Below are 20,557 nucleotides of genomic sequence, written 5' to 3' on the forward strand. Positions count from 1 at the left end.
GTGAATTCATATTACAGACTTACACCTTTCTTTTCATGGACTAGTTTGCTAACACTGCTTTCCTGGAACCTGCAAAGGGATATTCATAAGCCCATTGAGGCCTATGGTGATAAAGGAAATATTCTCAGAAAAAAACTAGAAAGAAATTTTCTGAGAAACTGCATTGTGATGTGTGAAATTATCTGGTGGAGTTACACCATTCTTTTCCGTGAGCAGTTTGATAACACTGTTTTTGTGGAGTCTGCAGTAGGATATTTGGGAGCACATTGAAGACTCTGGTGACAAAGGAACTATCCTCAGATAAAAGCCAAAAAGAAGCTTCCTGTGAAATGGCTTTGTGATGTATGAATTAAACTCATGGAGTCACACAGTTCTCTTCATTGAGAAGTTTGCTGACAGTTTTTTCGATTATTCTGCAATGGGATATTTGAGAGTGCCTTGAGGAATATGGTGAAAATGCTAATATCCTCATATAAAACTAGAAAAAAGGTTTGTGAGAAACAGCATTGTGATATGTGAATTCATCTCACAGAGTTACACCTTTCTTTTCATGGAGCAGTTTTCTAACACTCTTTTGGTGGAATTAGCAAAGGGATATGTAGGAGTGCACAGAAGCCTATCATGAAAAAGGAAATATCCTCAGATAAAAAGTAGAAAAGATATTTCTGAGAAACTGCCATGTGATGTGTGAATTCATCTCACAGAGTTCCACCATTCTTTTCATTGAGCAGTTTGTGAACACTGTTTTCGTGGAATCTGCAATAGGATATTTGGGAGCCCATTGAAACCAATGGTGGCAAAGGAAATATTCTCAGATAAAAACCAAAAGGAAGTGTTCTGAGAAACTACTTTGGATATGTGAATTCATTTGACACAGCTACACTGTTTTTTTCATTGAGCAGTTTGCTAAAACTGTTTTCTTGGAATCTGCAATGGGATATTTCGGAGTTTATTGATGTTTATGGTGACAACAGAAATATCCTCATATAAAAACTAGAAAGAAGGTTTCTGAGAAACCGCTTTGTGTTTTGTGAATTTATCTCAAAGAGTTACATGATACTCTTTGTGAAGCAGTTTGGTAGCACTACTTTTGGGGAATCTGAGAAGGGATATTTGGGATCACATTGAAGTCTATGTTGACAAATTAAATACCTCAGATAAAAACTAGAAAGAAGCTTTCTGAAAATTGCTTTATGATATGTGAATTCATCGCACAGTGTTACACTGTTCATTTCATTGAGCAGTTTGCTAACACTGTTTTGTTGGAATCTTCAATGGGATATTTTGGAATGCATTGAAGCTTATGGTGACAAAGAAATATCCTCAGACATAAACCAAAAAGAATCTTTCTGAGAAAACTCTTGTGATCTGTGAATTCATCTCACAGATTTACACCTTTCTTTTCATGGAGCCATTTGCTAACACTGGTTTCATGGAATCTGCAAAGGAATATTCAATAGAGGCTGGAGGCAAATAGTGAAAAAAGAAATACTCTCCAACAAAAACTAGAGGAACCTTTCTGAAAATCTGCTTCATGATTTGTGAGTTCATTTCACAGAGTTACACTTTTCTTTTCATGGAGCAATTTGGTAGCACTGTTTTTACGGAATCTGACAAGAGATATTTTGTATCACATTGAAGTCTATGGTAACAAAGGAAATATCCTCAGAAAAAATCTAGAAAGAAACTTTCAAGGAAACCCCTTTGTGATGTGTGAATTCATCTCACAAAGTGACACCATTCTTTTCATTCAGAAGTTTGCTAACACTTTTTTTGTGAAATCTGCCATGGGATTTTCGCTAGTGCCTTGAGGTAAATGATGAAAAATGAAATATCCTCAGATAAAATCTAGAAAGAAGCTTTCTGAGAAAGTTTTTTGTATTTTTTTTTCACGTCACAGTGCTACACATTTGAATGATCCAAAGTATCAATATGATCCAAAGTATCAATATGATCGAAAGTATCTCTTCTCAGATTCCCCCAAAACAGTGCAACCAAGCTGTTAAATTAAAAGAATTGTGTAACCGTTTGAGATACATTAACACATCACAAAGTGGTTTCTCAGAAAGCTTCTTTCTACTTTTTATACTAGAATATTTCCTTTGTCACCATAAGCTTCTGTGAGCTCCAACATATCCCATTGCAGGTTCCACAAAAATAGTGCTACCAAACTGCTAAATGAAAAGAACAGTGTATCTCTGTGAGATGAATTCAAACATCCCAAAGAAGTCTTGCAGAAAGCTTTTGTTTCCTTTTTATCTGAGGATGTTTCCCTTTTCACCATAGGATTCAATGCCCTCCCAAATATCATATTGCAGATTCCTCAAAAACAGTGTTATCAAACAGTTCAATGAAAAGAACTGTGTAACTCTGTGAGGTTAATTCACACATCACAAAGCGGTTTCTCAGAATGCTTCTTTCTAGTTTTTATATGAGGATGTTTCATTTGTCACCAGAAGCTTCAAGGTGCTCCAAAGTATCCCATAGCAGATTCCAAGATAACAGTGTTATCAAATCTCTCAATGAAAAGAACAGTGCAACTCTGTGAAATGAATTCACATATCACAAATCAGTTTCTCAGAAAGTTTCTTTCTAGGTTTAATCTGAGGATATTTTATTCCTTACCATAGGCCTCAAGGTGCTCCCAAATATCCCTTTCCATATCACCTGAAAACAGTGTTAGCAAACAGCTCCATTAAAAGGACCGTGTAACTCTCTGAAATGAATTAGCACATAACAAAAACTTTTTCAGAGAATTTATTTCTAGTTTTTATTTGAGAATATTCTCTGTGTCACCGTAGGCTTCAATACAATCCAAAATATCCCTTCTCAGATCACCCGAAAATGTTGCTAACAAACTGTTCCATAAAAAGAATTGGATAACTCTGTGAGATTAATTAACACATCATAAAGTCGTTTCTCAGAAGGCATCTTTCTACTTTTTCTATGAGGATATTTAATATGTCACCATAAGCTTCTATGTGCTCCAAAATATCCCTTTGCAGAATGACAGAAGACAGTGTTAGCAAACTGCTCAATGAAAAGAATAGTGTAACGCTGTGAGATGAATTCACACATCACAAATTAGTGTCACAGAAAGCTTCTTTCTGGTTTTTATCTGAGGATATTTCCTTTTTCAGCACAGGCTTCAATGTTGTCCCAAATATCCTTTGCAGATTCCAAGAAAACAGAGTTAGCAAACTGCTCCATGAAAAGAAAGGTGTAAATCTGTGAGATGAAATCACATTTTACCAAGAACTTTCTCAGAAGGCTTCTTTCTAGTTTTTATCTGAGTATATTTCCTTTGTCAACATAGGATTCAATATGGTCCAAAATATCCCTTCTCAGATTCTCCAAAAACAGTGCAAACAAACTGCTCCTTGGAATGAATCATGTAACTCTGTGAGATGAATTAACACATCACAAACGGTTTTTCAGAAGGATTTCTTCTAGTTTTTACATGAGGATGTTTCCTTTTCCAAAATAGGCTTCAATGTTCTCCCAAATATCCCTTCTCAGACACCACCAAAATTGTGATGCCAAAGTGCTCCCTCAACAGAAACATTTAGCTCCATGAGATGAATGCACACATGACAAAGGAGTTTCTCAGAAAGTTTCTCTCCAGTTTTTACCTAAAGATATTTCCTTTTTGCCATTGGACTCTATGTGCTCCCGAATATCCCTTTGCAGATTCCACAAATTCAGTGTTACCAAATTGCTCAATGAAAACACATTTGAAACTCTGTGAGATGAATTCACCCATCGCAAAACAGTTCCTCAGAACGCTTCCTTCTACTGCAAATCTGAGTATATTTCTTTTATAGCCATAGGCTCCAATGTGCTCCCAAATATTTCCTCTCAGATACCACAAAACAGTGATGCTGAAGTGTTCAATCAAAGAAAAAGTTAAATTCTTACAGATGAATACACACATCACAAAACTGTTTCTGGAAATTTTCTCTCCAGTTTTTAATGTGAAGTTATTTCCTCTTTCACCATTGGCCACTAGGAGCTCCAGAATATCCCACTGAAGATTCCATAAAAGCAGTGCTAACACACTGCTCCATTAAAAGAAACCTCTATCTCTGTGATATGAATTCACAAATCACAAACTTGTATTGCAGAAAGTTTCTTTCTAGTTTTTATCTGAGGATATTTCCTTTGACACCATAGGCGTCAATGCGCTCCAAAATATGCTATTGCAAATTACATGAAAACATTGTTAAAAAGCTGCTCAATGAAAAGGACGATGTAAATCTGTGAGATAAGTTCACACTTCACAAAGAACTTTCTCAGAAAGCTTCTGTCTGGTTTTTATCTGAGGATATTTTCTTTTTCACCACAGGCTTCAATGTTGTCCCAAATATCCCTTTGCAGATTCCACAAAAACAGTGTTAGCAAATTGCTCCATGAAAAGAAAGGTGTAACTCTGTGAGATGAATTCACACATCACAAAGAACTTTCTCAGACGGCTTCTTTCTTGTTTTTTTATCTAAGAATATTTCCTTTGTCACTATAGGCTTTAATGAGATCTAAAATATCCCTTCTCACATTCCCCAAAAACAGTGCTACCAAACTGTTCCATGGAAAGAATCAGGTGACACTGAGATGAATTAACACATAACAAAGCGGTTTCTCAGAAGACTTCTTTCTACTTGTTACATGAGGATGTTTCCTTTTTCAGCACAGGTTTCAATGTTGTCCCAAATATCCCTTTGCAGATTCCATGGAAACAGTGTTAGCAAACTGCTCCATGAAAAGAATCACATACCTCTGTGAGATGAATTAACACATGACAAAGTGGTTTCTCAGAAGGCTTCTTTCTAGTTTTTATATGCAGATATTTCCTTTTCCACAATAGACTTCAAGGGCTCCCAAATATCTCTTCTCAGACACTATAAAGATAGTGATACCAAAGTGCTCCCTCAACAGAAAAGTTTAACTCTCTGAGATGAATGCACACTTCACAATCGAGTTTCTCAGAAAACTTCTCTCAAGTTTTTACCTGAAGGTATTTTCTCTTTCACCATTAGACTCTATGCAATACAAAATACCTTTAGCGCATTTCATAAAAACAGTGTTGCCAAACTGCTCAAAGAAATGAAAGGTATGAATTTAAGAAATGAAAGGTATGAATTTACCTACCACAAAGCAGTTTCTCAGGAAACACCTTTCTAGCATTTTTCTGAGGATATTTCCTTTGTAACCATAAGTTTCAATATGCTCCGAATTATCCCATTGTAGATTCCAAGAAAACAGTGATAGCAAACAGGTCAATGAAAAGTCCAGTGTAACACTGTGAGATGAATTCACAGATCACAAACCAGTTTCTCAGAAAGCTTTTTTCTAGAGTTTATCTGAGGATATTGGCTTTTTCACCATAGGACTCAATGTGCTACCATATATCCCTCTGCCGATTCCACAAAAATACTGTTAACCAACTGCTACATGAAAGGAAATGTGTAAGCCTATGAGATGAATTGACACATCACAAATAATTTTCTCAGAAAATTTCTTTCTAGTTTTTATCTTAGGGTATTTCCTTTGTCACCATAGGCTTCAATGCGATACAAAATACCCCTTCACAGATTAACCAAAAACAGTGCTACCAAACTGCTCATTGAAAAGAAAGCTATATCTCTGTGAGATTAACTCACAAATCACAAAGCAATTTTACAGGAAGCTTCTTTCTAGTTTTTATCTGAGGATATTACCTTTTTCACCATAGGCCTCAATGCACTCCCAAATATCACATTGCAGATTTCATGAAAACAGTGTTAACAAACTACTCCAGAAAAGTAATGTGTAACTCAGTGAGATGAAATCACACATCACAGAGACCTTTTTCAGAAAGCTTTCTTCTCGCTTTATCTGAGGATATTTCCTTAGTAACCATGGACTTCAATGTGATCCAAAATATCCCTTCTCTGATTCCCCAAAAACAGTACAACCAAAACAACCTCATGAAAAGAACCATGTAACCCTGTGAGATGAATTAGCACATCACAAAGCCGTTTCTCAGAATGCTTCTTTCTAGTTTTTACATAAAATTATTTCCTTTGTTACCATAAGCTTCTAGGTGCTCCATAATATTTATTCATAGATTGCAAGAAAACAGTGTTAGCAAAATTTTCAATGAAAAGAACAGTGTATCTTTGTGAGACATATTTACACATCACAAAGCAGTATCTCAGAAAGCATCTTACTAATTTTTATCTCAGGATATTTAACTTTCCAGTATATGCCTCAATGCGCTTCAAAATATCCCCTCACAGATACCATGAAAACAGTGCTAGCAAGCTGTTTCATGAAAAGAAACGTGTAACTCTGTGAGATGAATTCACACATCACAAAGAACGTTTTCACAATGCTTCTTTCTAGTTTTTATCTCAGGATATTTCTTTGTTGCCATAGAACTTCAATGTTATTCAAAATATCCCTTCTCAGACTCTGCAAAAACAGTGCTACCAAACTGCTCCTTGAAAAGAATCATGTAACTCTGTGAGATGAATTCACAAGTCACAAAGCAGTTTCTCAGAAAGCTTCTTTCTAGTTTCTTTCTGAGGATATTTCCATTGTCACTATAAGCTTGAACGAGCTCCTAAGTATCCCATTGCAGATTCCACAAAAACAGTGTTAGCCAACTGCTCAATGAAAAGGGAAGTGTACCTCTGTGAGATGAATTGACACATCACAAAGCAGTGTCTCAAAACGCTTCTTTATGTTTTTTATGTGTGGAAATTTCCTTTGTCACCATAGGCTTCAAAGGGCTCACAAATATCCTATTGCAGCTTCCATGAAAACAGTGTTTTTGAACTGCTCAATATAAAGTATGGTGTAACTCTGTGAGATGAATTCACACATCACAATGCAATTTCTCAAAATCTTATTTCTAATATTTATCTGATGATATTTCCATTGTCACCATACTCTTCAATGCAATTCAAAATATCCCTTCAGATTCCCCAAAAACAGTGCTACAACACTACTATAAGAAAACAAAGGTTGGCCGGGCATGGTGGCTCAAGCCTGTAATCCCAGCACTTTGGGAGGCCGAGACGGGTGGATCACGAGGTCAGGAGATCGAGACCATCCTGGCTAACACAGTGAACCCCGTCTCTACTAAAAAAAATACAAAACAACTAGCCGGGTGAGGTGGCGGGCGCCTGTAGTCCCAGCTACTTAGGAGGCTGAGGCAGGAGAATGGCATAAACCCGGGAGGCAGAGCTTGCAGTGAGCTGAGATCCGGCCACTGCACTCCAGCCTGGGCAAGAGAACGAGACTCTGTCTCAACAAAAAAAAAAGAAAACAAAGGTTTATCTCTGTGAGGTAAATTCACACATCACAAAGAAGGTTCTCAGAAAGCTTCTTTCTAGTTGTAATCTTAGGATACTTCCTTTGTCACCTTTGGCTTCAATGCCATCCAAAATCTCTCTTCTCAGATCCAAAAAAGCAGTACTACCAAACTGCTACATGAAAAGAATTGTGAAACCCTGTGAGAGGAATTCACCAATTACAAAGCAGTTTCTCAGAAAGCATTTTTCTTTTCTTTGCCTGAGGATACTTCCTTTGTCACCCTAAGCTTCGATGTGTTCAAAAATATCTAATTGCTGCTTCCAAGAAAACAGTGTTATTAAACTGCTCATGAAAAGAACAGTGTAACTCTGTGAGATCAATTCACACATCACAAAGCTGTCTCTCAGAAAGCTTCTTTTTGTTTTATTTCTGAGGTACTTCATTTGTCACCATAGACTTCAAAGCGCTCCCAATATCCCTTTGCAAATTTCACAAAAATAGTGTTGAAACTACTCCAAGAAAAGAGGGCTGTAACTGTGTGAGACGAATTCAAACATCACAAAGAAGATTCTCAGAAAGCTTCTTTCTCATTTTTATGTGAGGATATTTCCATTGTCACCAGAGGCTTCAATGTGATTCAAAATATCCCTTTTCAGATTCCTCAAAAACAGTGCTACCAAACTGCTCCATGAAAAGAATTGCATAATTCAGTGAGATGAATTCACAAATTGGAAAGCAGTTTCTAAGAAAGCTGTTTTATAGTTTCTTCTGAGGATATTTCCTTTGTCATTATAACCTTCAAAACACTCCAAAATATACCATTGCAGATTCCATGAAAACAGCGTTAGGAAACTGCTCAATGAAATGAACAATGTAACACTGTGAGATGAATTCACACCTCACAAAGCAGTTTCTCATGAAGCATCTTTCTAGTTCCTAATCTCAGAATATTTCTTTTATTGCCATAGGCCTCAATGCACTTCCAAATATCCCTTTGCAGATTCCACGAAAACAGTGTTAGCAAACTGCTCCATGAAAAGAAAAGTGTAATTCGGAGAGATGAATTCAACATAATGAAGGAGTTTCACAAAAAGTTTCTTTCTAGTTTTTATCTGAGGCTACTTCCTTTTTCAATATAGGCTACAAGGTGATCAAAAATATCCCTTCTCAGATTCTCCCAAAACAGTGCTATGAAACTAATCCATGAAAAGAAAGGTGTAACTCTATGAGTTGAATTCACAAATCACAAAAGAGTTTCTCAGAAAGCTTCTTTCTAGTTTTTGTCTGAGGGTATTTCCTTTGTCATCAAACGCTTCAATACACTCTGAAATATCTCATTGCACATTCCAAAAAAACAGTGTTAGTGAACTGTTCAATATGAAGGACAGTGTATCTCTGTGATTTCAATTCACACATCACAATGAAGTCTCTCATAAAGCTTCTTTCTAGCTATTATCTGAGGATATATCCTTTTTCAACATAGGCCTCAATGCGCTCCCAAATATCCCTTTGGAGATTCCACTAAAACAGTATTAGCAAACTGCTCCATGAAAAAGAAGATGTAGCTCTGTGAGTTGAATTCACACATCAAAATGAACTTTCTCAGAAATCTTTCTAGTTTTTATCTGAGGATATTTCCTTTTTCACTATATTTCTGAATGTGTGCCCAAGTATCCCATTGCAGATTAAACGATAAAAGGCTTAGCAAACTTGTTAATGAAAGGAACGGTGTAACTCTGTGAGATGAATTCACACATCACAAACCAGTTTCACAGCAAGCTTATTTTTGGTTTTTATCTGTTTATATTTTCTTTGTCACCATAAACTCCAAAGCATTCCGATAAATCCCTTTGCAGATTCCATGAAAACAATGTTAGCAAACTGCTCCATGAAAAGAAAGTTGTAACTCTGTGAGATGAATTTACACATCATGAAGAAGTTTCTCAGAGATCTTCTTTCTAGTTTTCATGTGAGGATATTTCCTTTGTCAATATAAGCTTCAATGTAATCAAAAATATCCCTTCTCAGATTCCCTAAAAACAGTGCTACGAAACTAATCCATGAATAGAAAGGTGTAACTCTCTGAGATGAATTCACAAATCACAAAGCAGTTTCTCTGGAAGCTTCTTTCTAATTTTTGTCTGACGATATTTCCTTTGTCATAAGCTTCAATACACTCCGAAATATCTCATTGCACATTCCAAGAAAACATTGTTAGCAAACTGCTCAATGTAAAGGACAGTGTATCTCTGTGAGTCCAATTCATACATCACAAAGAAGCCTCTCAGAAAACTTCTTTCTACTTTTCATCTGTGGATACTTCCTTTTTCAACATAGGCCTCAATACAGTCCCAAATATCCCTTTGGAGATTATTCCACAAAAACAGTGTTAGCAAACTGTTCCATGAAAATAAAGATGTAGCTCTGTGAGATGAATTCACACATCATAATGAACTTTCTCAGAAGCCTTCTTTCTAGTTTTCATCTAAGGATATTTCCTTTTTCACTATGTTTCTGAAAGTGTGCCTGAATATCCCATTGCAGATTAAATGAGAAAAGTCTTAGCAAACTTCTTAAAGAAAAGAATGGTGTAACTCTGTGAGAAGAATTCACACATCTCTAACCAGTTTCTCAGAAACCTTATTTTTGGTTTTTATCTGTTTATATTTCCTTCGTCACTATAATCTTCAATGTGCTCTGAGAAATCCCTTTACAGATTCCACGAAAACAGTGTTAGCAAACTGCTCCATGAAAAGAAAATTGTAACTCTGTGAGAGGAATTTACACATCATGAAGAAGTTTCTCAGAAAGCTTCTTTCTAGTTTTCATGTGAGGGTATTTCCTTTGTCAATATAGGCTTCAATGTCATACAAAATATCCCTTCTCAGATTCACTGAAAGCAGTGCTTCCAAATGGCTCCATGAAAAGAAAACTCTTACTCCTTGAGATGAATTCACAAATGACAAAGCAGTTTCTCTGGAAACTTCTTTCTAGTTTCTATCTGAGGATATTTCCTTTGTCACCACAAGCTTTAATACACTCTACAATAGCTCATTGCAGATTTCAAGAAAATAATGTTAGCAAACTCTTCAATGAAAAGAGCAGTGTAACTCTGTCAGTTCAATTCATACATTGCAAAACGGTCTCACAGAAAGCATTTTTTTGTTTTTATCATATTATTCTTCATCACCATTGACTTCAATTCGCTCCCAAATATCCTGTTGTAGATTCCATGTAATGAGTGATATTAGACTGCTCAAATAACAGAATGGTGTAATTCTGTGAGATGAATTCAAACATCAGAAAGAACTTTCCAAGAATGATCCATTCTAGTTTTTATCTGAGGATATTTCCTTTAAAACCATAGATTTCAATGTTATTGCAAATATTCCTTGTCAGATTCCCCAAAAGCAGTGCTACCAAACTGCTCCAAGAAAACAATCATGTAACTTTGTGAGATGAATTCACAAATCAAAAAGCGGTTTCTCAGAACTGGCCTTTCTAGTGTCTGTCTGAGGATATTTCTTTTATCAGCATAAGCTTCAATGCCCTCCAAAATATCCTACTCTAGATTCCACAAAAACAGTGTTATCAAACTGCTCTGTGAAAAAAATAGTGTAATACTGTGAGATGAATTTACATATCCCAAAGCAGTTTCTCTGAAAGCTTCTTTCTAATTTTATCTGTGGATATTTCCTTTTTCACTATGTACCTCAACGTGCTTCCAAATATCCCTTTGAAGATTCCATGAAACATTATTAGTAAACTGCTCCCTGAAGAAAGCTGTAGCTCTGTTAGATGAATTCAAACTACACCAAGAATTTTCTCAGAAGGCTTCCTTCTAGTTTTTATCTGTGGATGTTTCCTTTTTCACTATAGAAATGAAGGCGTTCGCAAATACCCCTTTGCAGTTTCCACAAAAAAGGTGATAACACACTGCTAAATGAAAAGGAAGGTGTAACTCGGTGAGACGAATTGACACATAAAAAAGTAGCTTCTCAGAAAGTGTCTTTCTATTTAATATCTAAGGATATTTCCTTTTTCACTATATACCTCAGTAAACTCTCAAATATCCCTTTGCAAATTCCAAGAAAACAATGTTAGCACTGCTCCTTGAAAACAAAGGGGTAACTCTGTGAGACGAATTCAAACATCACAAAGAAGTTTTTTAGAAAGCTACTTTCTAGTTTTTATCCGATGATATTTCCTCTGTCACCATAGGCTTTAAGGTGATCCTAAATGTCCCTTCTCAGATTCCCCAAAAACAGCACTACCAAATTGCTCCATGAAAAGAATGGTGTTGCTCTGTGATATGAATTCAGAAATCAGAAAGCAATTTCTCTGAAAGCTTCCTTCTAGTATTTCTATGAGGATATTTCCTTTTTCACAATAGGCCTCAATGTGTTTGTGAATATCTTATTGAAGATTACATGAAAATAGTGTTAGCAAAATGCTCCACGAAAAGAAAGGTGTAAATCTGTGAGATGCATTCACATATCACAAAGCAGTTTCTCAGAAAGATTCTTTCTAGTTTATATCTAAGGATATTTCCTTTTTCACCATAGGCTTCAACTTGCTTCCAAATATCCTTTTGTAGATACCATGAAAACAGTGTTATCAAACTGCTCCATGAAAAGAAAGGTGTACGTCTGTGAGATGAATTCACACGTCATAAAGTGCTTTCTCAGAAAGCTTCTTTTTAATTTTTATCTGAGGATATTTCCTTTGCCACCATAGGCTTCAATGCTATTCAAAATATCCCTTCTCATATTCCCCAGAAACATTGCTACCTAACTGCTCCATGAAAAGTATCCTATAACTCTGTGAGATGAATTCACAAATTCCAAAGCAGTTTCTCAGAAAGTTTCTTTCTAGTTTTTGTCTAAGGATATATCCTTTGTCACTATAAGCTTCAATTTGTTCAGAAATATCCCATTGCAGATTGCTACAAAACAATGTTAGCAAATTGCTCAATAAAAAGAATGCTGTAACTCACTAAGATGATTTCACACATCACAAAGCAGTTTCTCAGAAAATTTCTTTCTCCTTTTTGTCTGAGGGTATTTCCTTTGTCACCGTTGGCTTCAATGCGATACAAAATATCCCTTCTCAGATTAGCCGAAAACAGTATTACCAAACTGCTCATTGAAAAGAAAGGTGTACCTATATGAGATGAACTCACAAATCATAAATCAGCTTCTCAGAAAGCCTCTTTTTGGGTCTTCTGTGTCACCATAGGCTACAATGTACTCCCAAATATTCTATCACAGATTCCTGGAAAAGAGTGTCATCAAATTGCTCAATGCAAAGAAAACTGTAACTCTTTGAGATGAATTCACACATCACAAGGTAATTTCTCAAAAAGCATCTTTGTATTTTTTATCTGAATATATTTCCTTTTTCAGTATAGGTCTCAATGTGCTCCCAAATATCATTTCACAAATTCCACAGAAACAGTGTTAAAAAACTGGTCCATGAAAAGAAAATTGTAACTCTGTGAAATGAATTCACACATCACAAATCAGTTTCTCAGAAAGCTTCTTTCTAGTTTTTATCTGATGATATTGCCTTTGTCACCATAGGCTTCAATCCTATTCAAAATATCCCTTCTTAGATTCCCCAAAAAGAATACTACCACACTGCTCTATGAAATGAGGAGTGTAACTCTGAGAAATGAATTCACACATCACAAAGCTGTTTCTCAGATAGGTTCTTTCATGTTTTTATCTGAGGATATTTCCTTTTTCACCATATTCCTCAATGTGCTCCAGAATATGACATTGCAGATTTCATGAAAAAAGTGTTAGCAAACTTTTCAATGAAAAGAATGGCGTACCTCACTAAGATTATTTCACACATCACAAAGCAGTTTCACAGAAAATTTCTTTCTAGTTTTTATCTGAGGGTATTTCTTTTGTCACCATAAGCTTCAATGCAATGCAAATTATCCCTTCTCAGATTAAACGAAAATAGTATTACCAAACTGCTCCTTGAAAAGAAAGGTGTACCTCTGTGATATGAATTCACAAATCACAAGGAAATTTATCAGGAAGCTACTTTCTAGTTTTTCTCCAAGGATATTACCTTTGTCACCATAGCCTTCAATATGATGTAAAATATCACTTCTGAGATTCCCCAAAAACTGTGCTACCAAACTGCTCCATGAAAGGACTTGTGCAACTCTGTGATATGAACTCACAAATCACAAAGCAGTTTCTCACAAAGCTTCTTTCTAGTTTTTATCTGAGGATATTTCATTGGTCACCATAGGCTTCAATGCAATCCAAAATATTTCATTACGGATTTCATAAAAACAGTACTACCAAACTGCTCCATGAAAATAAACCTGTAACTCTGTAAGATGAATTCACAAGTCACAAAACAGATTCTCAGAAAGCTTCTTTCTAATTTTTGTCTAATTATATTTCCTTTGTCACTGTAAGCTTCAACGTGCTCCAAAAGATCCCATTGCAAATTCCAATTAAACAGTGTTAGCAGAATGCTCAAGGAAAAGAACAGTGAAACTCTGTGAGTTGAATTCACACACCAGAAATCTGTTTCTCAGAAAGCTTCTTTCTAGTTTTTCTCTGATATATTTCCTTTTTCACAATAGGCCTCAATGCACTCCCGAATATACCATTGCAGATTCCAGGAAAAAAGTGTTAGCCAACTTTTCAATGAAAGAAACAGTGTAACAGTGTGAGATGAATTCACACATCACAAAGAAGTATCATATAATGCTTCTTTTTGTTTTTTCTCTGAAGATATTTCCTTTCTCACCATAGGCTTCAATGTGCTCCCAAATATCTTATTACAGATCCCACAAAAACAGTGTTATCAGACCGCTCAGTGAAAAGAACAGTATAATTCTGTAAGACGAATTCACACATCACAAAACAGTTTCTCAGAATGTTTCTTTCTAGTTTCTTTCTGAGGATATTTCCATTTTCAGTACACCCCTCAATGTGCTCCAAAACATCCCTTTGCAGATTCCACGAAACCCTGTTAGCAAACCATTCCATGAAAAGAAAGGTGCAACTCTGTGAGATTAATTCACAGATCACAAAAGTGTATTTCAGAAAGCTTCTTTCTAGTTTTTTATCTGAAGATAAATTCTTTGTCACCATAGGCTTCATTGCAATCGAAAACAGTGCTACAAAACTGATCCTTGAAGAGAATCATGTAGCTCTCTGAAATGAATTAACACATCACAAAAGAGTTTCTCAGAATGCTTATTTCTAGTTTTTGTCTGAGGATATTTAATTTGTCACCTTAGGCTTCAATGAGATCCAAAATATCCCTTCTCAGATTCCCCAAAAAGAGTGTGACCACACTGCACCATGAAAATAAAGGTGTAAGTCTGTGTGATGAATTCACATATTACTAAGCAGTTTCACAGAAAGCTTATTTTTTTGTCTGAAATTATTTCTTTTGATCTAAAGGCTTTAAAGCACTCCGAAATATCCTATTCCAGATTCCATGAAAACAGTGTTAGCAAACTGCTCCATGAAAAGTGTGGTGTAACTCTGTGAGATGAATTCACACATCACAAAGCAGTTTCTCAGAAAACTTCCTTCTAGTTTTTATCTGAGGATATTTCCTTTATCACCATCATTTCAACTCACTCCCAAATATCACTTTGTAGATTCCACAAAAACTGTTAGCAAACAGTTCCATGAAAAGAAAGGTGTTACTCTGTCAGATGAATACACACACCACAAAGTAGTTTCTCAGAACACTTCTTGTTAGCATTTATCTGGATATATTTCCATTGTCACACTAGGCTTCAATGTGATGAAAAATATCCCTTCTGTGAGATGAATTCACACATCACAAAGCTATTTCTCAGACTACTTCTTTCTAGATTTTATCTGCACATATTTCTTTTTTCCTCATAGTCCTCAATGCTCTATGGAATATCCCATTGCAGATTCTATGAAAAAAGTGTTATAAAACTTCTCAGTGAAAAGAGTGGTGTAACCCTGTGAGATGAATTCAAATATCACAAAGGGGTTTCTCAGAAACCTTCTTTCTAGTTTTTATCTGAGGATATTTCCTCTTTCACCATAGGCCTCAACTGGCTCCCAAATATTCCTTTGTATGTTATAGGAAAACAGCATTAGCAAACGGCTCCATGAAAAGAAAGGTGTAACTCTGTGAGTTGAATTCACACACAGCAAAGAACTTTCTCAGAAACCTTCTTTCTAGTTTTTATCTGAGGATATTTCCTTTGTAACCATAGGATTCGATGCAATCCAAAATATCCCTTCTGAGATTTCTCAAATACAGTGTCACCAAACTGCTCCATGAAAGGAATGGTGTAACTCTGTGTGATGAATTGATATATAACAAAGTGGTTTCTCAGAAAGCTTCTTTTCAGCCTTTATATGAGGATATTTCCTTTTTCACCATTTTCCTCAATGAGCTCTGGAATACCCCATTGCAGATTCCAGGATAAAACTGTTAGCAAACTTCTCAATGAAAGGGACGGTGTGATACTGTGAGGTGAATTGACGCATCACAAAGCAGTTTCACAGAAAACTTCTTTATGGTTTTGATCTGAGGTCATTTCCTTTGTCACAACAGACTTCAATGCCTTCCCAAATATCCTATTGCATATTCCAAGAAAACAGTGTTATCCAGCTGCTCAATGAAAATAACAATGTAATTCTGTGAGATGAATTCAGACATCACAAAGCAGTTTCCCAAAAAGTAAATTTCTAGCTTTTATCTGAGGATATTTCCTTTTTCACTATATGGCTCAAAGCTGTCACAAGTATCCCTGTGCAGATTCCATGAAATCAGTGTTACCAAACTGCTCCAAAAAAGAAAGGTGTTACTCTGAGATGAATACATACATCACAAAGAGGCTTCTCAGAAAGATTCTTTCTAGTTTTTATGTGTGGATATTTCCTTTGTCACCATAGGCTTCAATGCGATTGAAAATATCCCTTTTCAGATTCTCCAAAAAAAGTGCTACAAATCTGCTCCATAGAAAGGATTGTTTAACTCTGTCAGGTGAATTAACACATCACAAAGCAGTTTCTCAGAAGGCTTCTTTCTAGTTTTTATATGTGGATATTTCCCTTTCCACTATAGACTTCAATGCGCTACCATGTATCCCTACTCAGATACCACGAAAACAGTGAGAACAAAGTGTTCCCCCAACAGAAACATTGAACTCTATTACATGAATGTGCACTTCATAAAGGTGTTTCTCAGTAAGCTTCTCTCACGTTTGTACCTGAAGATATTTGCATTTTTGTCATTGGACTCTATGCACTCCTGAATATCCCTTTGCCGATTTCACAAAAACAGTGTTAACAAACAGCTCAATCAACAGAAACCTATAACTCCGTGAGATGAATTCACCCATCACAAAGCAGTTTCTCAGAAACCTTCTTTCTAGTTTAAATATGATGATATTTCTTTTTTCAACACTGGCTTCAATGCGCTCTCAAGTATCTCCTATAAGATATCACAAAAACAGTCATGCTGAACTGCTCAATGAACAAAATTTTAAACTTTATGAGATGTATACATACATCACAAAACCATTTCTCGAAAAGCTTTTCTGCAATTTTTCTCTGAAGTTATTTCCTTTTTCACCATAGGGTTCTGGGAGCTCCTGAATATCCCTTTGCAGATTCCATAAAAACAGTGCTACCAAACTGCTGAAAGAAAGAAAATGTGTAAATCTGTGTGATGAATTCATCCATCACAAAGAAATTTCTTGGAAAGCTTCTTTCTATTTTTTACCTGAGACTGTTTCCTTTGCCACCACAGGCTTCAATGTGCTTCCAAATATAATATGGCAGATTCCATGAAAACAGTGTTATCAAACTGCTCAATGAAAACAACAGTGTAACTTTGTGAGATGAATTCACACATCACAAAGCAGTTTCTCAGAAAACTTCTTTCCCATTTTTATATGTGGATATTTCCGATTTCCCTATATGAATCAAAGTGCTCCCAAATATACCATTGCAGATTCCACGAAAACAGTGTTAGAAAATTGCTCCATGAAAAGAAAGGTGTAAGTCTGTGAGATGAATACACATATCAAAAAGAATTTTCTCAGACAGCTTCTTTCTAATTTTTATCTGAGGATATTTCCTTTGTCACCCTAAGCTTCAATGTACTTCAAAGTATCCCCTCTCAGATTCCTGAAAAACAGTGCTACAAAACTGATACATTAAAGGAATCATGTAACTCTGCGAGATGAATTATCACATCACAAATTAGTTTCTCAGAAAGCATCTTTCTAGTTTTTATATTAGGAGATTTCCCTTTCACCATAAGATTCAATGTGCTCTGAAATATCCAATTGCAGATTCAATGAAAAGAGTATTAGCAAACTGCCCGATGTAGAGAACACTGCAACACTGTGAGATGAATTTATGCATCACAAAACAGTTTCTCAGAAAGTTTTTTTCTAGTTTTTATATGAGGATATTTCCTTTTTCACCATAGGACTCAATGCACTCTCAAAAATCCCTTTGCAGATTCCACGAAAAGAGTGTCAGAATACTGCTCCTTGAAAAGAAAGGTGTAACTCTGTTAGGTAAATTCACACATCACAAAGAAGTTTCTCAGGAAGCTTCTTTCTAGTTTTTATCTGAGGATATTTCCTTTCTCACCATACGCTTGGAGGCAATCCAAAATATCCCTTTTCAGATTCCTCTAAAAGAGTGCTACCAAAGTGCTAGATGAAAATTAAAGCTTAACTCTGTGAGATGAATTCAAAAATCACAAATCAGTTTCTCAGAAAGCTTCTTTCTCGTTTCTGTCTGAGAAAATTACCTTTGTCATCATAAGCTTCAATGCACTCTGAAAAATCCCAGTGCAGATTTCAAGAAAACAGTGTTAGAAAACTGCTCAATAAAAACAAAAGTGTAACTCTGTGATATGAATTCAAACCTCACAAGCAGTTACAAAGAAAGCATCTTTTTGGTTTTTATATGAGAATATTTCGTTTGTCATCATAGTCTTCAATGCGATCCCAAATATCCTATTGCAGATTCCATGAAACAGTGTTATCAAACTGTTCAATGAGAAGAACAGTGTAACTCTGTGAAATGAATTAACACATCACAAAACAGTCTCTCAGAAAGCTTCTTTCTAGTTTTTATCTGAGGGTATTTACTTTTTCTCCATAGGCCTCAATGCAGTCCCAAATATCCCATTGCAGCTTACACAGAAGGAGTGTCAGGAAACTCCTCCATGGAAAGAAAGTTGTAACTCAGTGAGATGAATTCACACATGACAAAGAAGTTTCTCAGAAAGTTCTTTCTAGTCTTTTTCCTGATTCTACATCCTTTGTCACCATTGGCTCGTATGCAATCCAAAATGTCCCTTCTCAGATTCCAGAAAAACAGTGCTAAAAAAGTGATCCATAAAAAGTATCATGTAACACTGTGAGATGAATTCACAAGTCACAAAGCAGTTTCTCATAAAGTTTCTTTTGGTTTTGTCTGAGGGTATTTCCTTTGTCACCATAGACTTCAATGTGATCCAAAATATCCCTTCTCAGATTCCCCAAAAGCTGTGCTACCAAACTGCTCAATGAAAAGAATCGTGTACCTCTGTGAGATGAATTAACCCAACACAAAGTGGTTTCTCAGTAAGCTTCTTTCTGCTTTTGGTATGAGGATATTTCCTTTGTCAACGTAAGCTTCAATGCGCTCTGAAATATACCATTGCAGAATCCAAGAAAATGGTTTTCACACACTGTTCAATGAAAGAACAGTGTAACTCTGTGAGATGAACCCACACATCACTAAGCAGTTTCTCAGAAAGATTCTTTTTGATTTTTATCTGAGGACATTTCCTTTGTTCCCATAGGCTTCAATGTGTTACCAAATATAATATGGCAGATTCCATGAAAACGGTGTTATTAAACTGCTCAGTGAAAGGAACAGTGTAACTACGTGAGATGAATTGACACATCAGTAAGCAGTTTCCCAGAAAACTTCTTTCTCGTTTTTAAATGAGGACTTTTTCCCTTTTCACTATATTTCTCAATGTGCTCCCAAATATGCCTTTGCAGATTCCATGAAAACAGTGTTACAATATTGCTCCATGAAAAGAAAGTTGTAACTTTGTGAGATTAATTCACAAATAACAAAGAAATTTCTCAGACAGCTTATTTCTATTTTTAATCTGAGAATATTTCCTTTGTCACCCTATGCTTCAATGCGATCCATAATATCCCTTCTCAGATTCCTGAAAAACAGAGCTACCAAACTGATCCATGAAAAGAATTGTGTAACTCTGTTGGTTCAATCAACACATCACCAAACAGTTTCTCAGAAATCTTCTTTATGGTTTTTGTCTAACGATATTTTCTTTGTCACTGTAAGCTACAATGTGCTCCGAAATATCCAGGTGCATATTCTAAGAAAACAGTGTTAGCAAACTTATCAATGAAAAGAACAATGTATCTCTCTGAGATGAATTCACACATCACAGAACAGTTTCTCTGAAAGCTACTTTCTAGTTTTTATGTGAAGGATATTTCCTTTATCACCATAGGCATCAAAGTGCTCCAAAATATCCCTTGACATATTTCAGGAAAACATTGTAAACAAACTGCTCCATAGAAAGAAAGGTGTAACTCCGTGAGATGAATTCATCCATCACAAATAAGGTCCTCAGAAATCTTCTTTCTAGTTTTTACCTGAAGATATTTCCTTTGTTACCATAGAGTTCAAAGTGATCCAAGATATCCCTTCTCAGATTCCTCAAAAACAATGCTACAAAACTCCTCCATGAAAAGAATCATGTAATTCTCTGAGATGAATTCACACATCACAAGGCAGTTTCTCAGGCAATTTCTTTCTAGCTTTATCTGAGGATATTTCCTTTATCTCTGTAGTCCTCCATGTGCTCCCAAATATCCTTTTGCAGATTCCATGAAAATATTTTTAGCCAACTGCTACACGAAGAGAAAGGGGTACCTCTGTGAGATGAATTCAAACATCACAAAGAAGTTTCTTAGAAACCTTATTTCTAATTTTTATCTGAGGATATTTCCTTTGTCATCATACACTTAAATGTGATTCAAAATATCCCTTTGCAGAGTCCATAAAAACAGTGTTAACCTACTGCTCAATGTATAGAACAGTGTAACTCTGTGAGATGAATTCACATATCATGTAACAGTTTCTCAGAAAGCAATTTTCTAGCTATTATTTGAAGATATTTCATTTTTCAGCAAAGGCTTGAAGGTGTTCCAAAATATCCTATTGCAGATTCCACA

This window comes from Colobus angolensis, unplaced genomic scaffold (genome assembly GCF_000951035.1).
Source record: "Colobus angolensis palliatus isolate OR3802 unplaced genomic scaffold, Cang.pa_1.0 Scaffold346, whole genome shotgun sequence".
NCBI lineage: Eukaryota > Metazoa > Chordata > Mammalia > Primates > Cercopithecidae > Colobus > Colobus angolensis.